This window comes from Neomonachus schauinslandi, chromosome 8, assembly GCF_002201575.2.
Source record: "Neomonachus schauinslandi chromosome 8, ASM220157v2, whole genome shotgun sequence".
Lineage (NCBI taxonomy): Eukaryota > Metazoa > Chordata > Mammalia > Carnivora > Phocidae > Neomonachus > Neomonachus schauinslandi.
Genome location: NC_058410.1, coordinates 56,953,427 through 56,959,426, shown reverse-complemented (window position 1 = coordinate 56,959,426; position 6,000 = coordinate 56,953,427).

Here is a 6,000-nt window from a genome sequence, read left to right as displayed (position 1 = left end):
AAGCATTTCTCACAGAACTAGAAAAATAATCTTAAAATTTGTATGGAATCACAAAGACTCCTAATAGTCAAAGCAATCTTGAAGAAGAAAAACAAAACTGGAGCTATCACAATTGAGCACTTCAAGATATACTACAAAGCTGTAGTAATCCAAAGAGTATGGTACTGGCACAAAAAAAGACACATAGATCAATGGAACAGAATAGAAAACCCAGAAATAAACCCACAATTATATAGACAGTTAATCTTCCACAAAGCAGGCAAGAATATCCAATGTGGGGGGGAACAGTCTCTTCAACAAATGGTGTTGGGAAAACTGGACAGCTACATGCAAAAATAAATAAATAAGAAAGAAAGAAAGAAAGAAAGAAAGAAAGAAAGAAAGAAAGAGAAGAAAAGAAAGAAAGAAAGAAAGAAGAGAAAAGAAAGAAAGAAAGAAAGAATAGAAGAAAGAAAGAAAGAAAGAATAGAAGGAAGGAAGGAAGGAAGGAAGGAAGGAAGGAAGGAAGAAACTGGGTTACTTTCTTAAACTATACACAAAAATAAACTCAAAACTAAATGTGAAACATGAAACCATAAAAATCCTAGAAGAGAGCACAGGCTGTAATTTCTCTGACATTGGCTGTAGCAACATTTTTCTAGATATGTCTCCTGAGGCAAGGGAAACAAAAACAAAAATAAACTATTGGGACTTCATCAAAATAAAAAGCTTCTGCACAACAAAAGAACAGTCAACAAAATTAAAAGACAACCTACTGAATGGGAGAAAATATTTGCAAATGACATATCCAATAAAGGGTTAGTATACAAAATATATACAAAACTTTTAACACTCAACACCAAAAAAACCCAAACAATACAATTAAAACATGGGCAGAAGATACATATTTTCTCCAGATAAGATATACAGATGGCCAAAAGACATCTGATAAGATGCTCAACATCACTCAACGTCAGGGAAATGCAAATCAAAACCACAATGAGATATCTTACACCTGTCAGAATAGCTAAAATCAAAACCACAAGAAACAACAAGTGTTGGTAAGGCTGTCAAGAAAAGGAAACCCTCTTGCATTGTTGGTGGGAATGAAAACTGGTACAGCCACTGTTGAAATCAGTACGGAGTTTCCTCAAAAAACTAAAAATAGAATTAACATATGATCCACTAATTCCACTACTGGGTATTTAGTCAGAGAATATAAAAACATTAATTCAAAAAGATATACGCACCTCTGGTTTATTGCACCATTATTTACAATAGCCAAACTATGAAAGCTTCCCTCCTCATCTGACCCAGGGTCCTCCTAGCCCCACAGCTCACCCATTCCACATGTTTGGTAGTGACCTGGTACATGTGTGTTTCCAAATTCCTCCACACCAAAGAAAGTTGTCTCCTCATCAAGGAATGTTTGGTGATTGGCACCATGCTAAGCCTTGTGGTATGTATCAGAGGTATAAGGGCTCATAACCATTTGCATCTTCTTTGCCCTCCTCCCCATCTTCAGACAATGAGTCCTAACCTGGGCAAGGTAGACTCCCAAGGAATAAACAGCAATAAGTGAGCTCCCTCCTAGGCTCTCCTCAAAGAGCTTGCTGTGTATTGATGGACAAAGAGCAAGGTCATGCAAACATTTCGCAAAAGTAATTTCTATGGGATGGGCTTCACTGGGTCGTTGAAACTCTGACCTGGTCTTCAAGGAAAGAAGGACAATGAATAGTGCATATGGGACAGAGGAAATTGGTCTGGCTGGAAGGAGAACTCATGTGTGGGCTGAGAGGCAAAGAGAGAGTGGGAGAGAGAGAGAGAATGAATGTACAAAGTAATGTGGGGTGAGCAAGGCACCTAGGACCTTGCCAAAAATGTCTAACTTGCCCAGAACACCAGTTCTCTGAAGGTCAAGTATGATGGTTACCATAAAATGACTCTTTTACATTTAAAGAAATAATCTGGGCATCCTAAAAGAACAAATAAAGATAAGACACTCAAGTACTGGCACTGTCAGGAAGTAGGTGAAGAGCATGGAAATCGTTCTAGTGGGGCCGCGTGAAAGTAGAAAAGTGTTCGTCAGCCTGGATCTGAGGTATGGAGGAACCCAGCTCCTGCAAGGAAAGCAGGAAGAAATACACTGATTTCATTCTCTCCCTAATCTTTAATCTCTGTGTGCTGCCTTCCAGTGGCTAAACCCAACCAGCATCATCCTCACAACAAGATGGCTCAGGGGATTTATTCCACAGCAGCAGAAAGCAAGGCAGGGGAAAGGCTGGTAATGGATCTGGGGTGGGGGTCAGGGATAATTGGCACAATTATTCTACTGCTGGAGAGATTCAATTTAAAAAAGTGGATGAGTGTCTGAAAAGTGATCCATGAACTGAAAATGCACTTAGGTATTAAATAGGAACACAAAACATAATTCAGAAAGACGCCATAGCATTTCAAATGAAAAAAAAAAAAAGAAAAGAAAAACACTCCCATCCTAGATGGTGCTGACACACAGTAGCATGAAACCATAAAAGCTTTCATTTTATTTTCCAAAAATACTATTGATATCTCAGGGTAACCAGTGGAGTCCTTAATACAACAACCTTAAGGTAATATTTTGAACTATGAAATAGATAAATTTTGTAAATCAAGATTTAGACGAGAACAGAAATATAAATGCTTTTTCCAACGTTAATGGAGTCCTTACAATAAAAACAGGAAGAAATCACAATTTTAAATAAAATTATAAAATCACTATGAATTTAGTGGCAATCATTATGCTCTAAGAGATGTATTTTATCCACAGTACCATCTGGAAAAACCACTCCACATTGTATATCAATGGTCCATAAAATATTAGAGCCATTATGATCACACATATTGATATCCCTTGATGTACATATCAAGAAAAGTGTTTAATGTACCACACTGAGTCAATGTTCACTGCATATAATATACACATTTATATGTGGGAGAATAGCAAGGCAATTTCTTATCTTGCACTAATAACTCATATAACAGAAAAATTGATGTTTTGTTTAGTTAATGATCATGCTGTAGGTCATAATATAAACTAGAAAATGCACTGATATCAGTCCTGATGATACTTTGGCTTGTGTGTGCAACAAGGAAAGTCATTTGAATATGATAAAACAAAATTTTATGTAAATTCCAATAATACCTAGTCTTATTTTCAAAGAAAAAAATGGCCATCACTAATGTGCATCCTCTTTCTTCCTCAGTGTTGGAAAAAAAATAAACAATGAATGTTGTAAATGGATTTAATTCTTGGTCACTGGGGATACACATTTTCAGCATGCTGAGCAAAAATGTGGTCTATCTATATACTTTTCTGCTACTAACTACTTTTTCCACCAAATTTTCTTAGAAATTCAATGAGATTTGAAATGGGGAATAAGATAGAAAGATCTCTTCATGACATGAGCAATGCCACTAAAACCCATTTCTATGAATTTACGAGTTGCTTGAGTGGCAAATCGCAATGATACTTTCATATATCCTTATTTGCCCAAACCCTCACTGAAATGTCACAATTTCTTAATGTTGATAAGACAGCAAGGTAATATCTTCAAAAGACTGAGTTCTAAATAGGTTGATAGCCAACCATTTTAATCTTTTTCAACATGTCTTCTCTAATTGGTGAAAGAAACTGATAAATTATTAAGTATATTTTAAAATCATTCCTAATGCTGCAGCAGATCATGAAGAAATACTTTGTATAAGTCTGGGCCGAAAGAGTGGATTGGAAATAATAATTCGGTCTGCCAAGTTAAAAATTCAAAATTCCACCTTTTGTATAAAATTCATCACTTTTGTATCTGTTGGAGACAAATAATAGTCTTCAAAAAGAAAACATACAATTTTGGTCTTAAGTGTTACTTGAATACATCTAAATATCTGACACATTCATTCCAATCCTCGATGCCATTTTCAATGACCTATAGTTATAGTGACATTTAGCAGAGAGACACATTTAGGAGAAGAAACTGACTAGAATCTGACTACACCTCATGGTGTTTAGAAATCAACCTGAATTCATAACTTAGTTAAAGTTTATAAAGTACAAAGTTATTTATGTAATGTTATTATACGTTAAAATATTAACTGAGCTACCCAGGTGCCCCCTTACTGATTTCCTTCTAATGTAATTTAAAAGTGTATGATTTAGGGGTGCCTGGGTGACTCAGTCAGTTGGATGTCTAACTCTTGGTTTCGGCTCAGGTCATAATCTCATGGGTCCTGATATAGAGCCCCAAGTGGGGTTTGTCCCTCAGCAGGGAGTCTGCTTGAAGAGTCTCTCCCTCTGCCCCTCACCCCCTCGCCCTCTCATTCTCTCTCTCAAATAAATAAATAAATCTTCAAAAAAGTGTATGATTTAGGGGCGCCGGGGTGGCTCAGTAGGTTAAGCGTCTGCCTTCGGCTCAGGTTATGATCCCAGGGTCCTGGGATCGAGCCCCGCGTCAGGCTCCCTGCTCGGCAGAGAGCCTTCTTCTCCCTCTCCTTCTGCCTGCCGCTCTGCCTACTTGTGCTCTCTCTGTCAAATAAATAAATAAAATCTTTTAAAATAAAATAAAAGTGTATGATTTAAAACAACATAGATTACCTAAGTCAGTATTACACACAATATGGCAATAACTATTAGTTCATTAAATACTAGCATTTGTTTGTCAGTCTATGCATCTTCTTAATTCAATCCACTCAATAAAGAAGTTGGCATAATAAAACAAAACTACTGGGGTGCCTGGGTGGCTCAGTTGGTTAAGCATCTGCCTTCAGCTTGGGTCATAATCCCAGGGTCCTGAAATCGAGTCCCCTGTCAGGGGGACTCTGCTCAGCGGAGAGTCTGCTTCTCCCTCTCCCTCTCCCCCTTCTCCCGCTCATGCTCTCTCTCTTGCTCACTCTCTCTCAAATAAATAAAATCTTAAAAAAAATCTAAGCTACTAATTTGTGCATAACTATTCAGCATGTTTATTTATTTTATAAAATATTTGAACTATAGTCCTTTACCTTCCTTCTCATTGCTTCCTAAAGTACAATCACATTCCATCCTCTAGACTTCTAGAAATGCTTTCATAAGGGCAGAAAACATCCTTATTAAAAATATTATGCAAGTTGAAAAGAAAAATTTATTTCACCTTAATTATTTCCCCTCCCTATAATTAGCAGCTAATCTTTTCCACACATAGCTGCAGGCTCAGAACCAGTAAATGCCTGACTGTTGGAATGATTGGGGAACTTTACTTTCTGATAATTACAAGATATAATTACTTTGAAGCTTTCAAAGACCTTTCAGTGATTAGGGAAGCTTTTCTAATTCAGTCATAACATTTGTATTACTAATAAACTAAGAAGTCCTACACTTTAATAGCTGACAAATTTGAAAGAAACACCAATTCTAAAAATGGTATTGCAGGCTTCAGGGGAAATCATTTAAGTATTGAAAAGCATTACATTTTTCAGGACCCAACTTCATAATTTTTCTCTGATAAACATATAATCAATTCAGATGTTTTAAGTCACTGTTGCAGGCATCTTTTGGAGACACTAGATCTAGGAACTAAAGAATAATTAATAGGAAAACATGTAAAAATTTAGAAGAAAACGTTTTCTTTTTCAGCAGCACTCAGTATCCCGCACAAACCAAAAGACAGGAGTGTTAGGGAACTTACTGCTAGGGTAATGCATGCAAGAGGCTGTCACTAAGGATTTGAATGCCTTAAGAAGGTAGGAGCACTTTTAATTTTCTATGTGACAGTGAATATGACAGGGAAATTGTTGCTGAATTGTAATCTAAATATAGGTAAAACTAGAAGTGAGAAACTCATGCCTGAAAGTTGAGGAATAGTAAGTAATTTGCTAAAATTTTAATTCTGGTCTAGTTTTCTCTATGATGAAGTAAAGTTTTTGTTTCTTTAGTTTTCATTGTCACTATGACTAAAATGTGGCATATCATTGACAGTGAGACAGTAAAGGGAGACCTGTAGAAGAACAATTGAATTT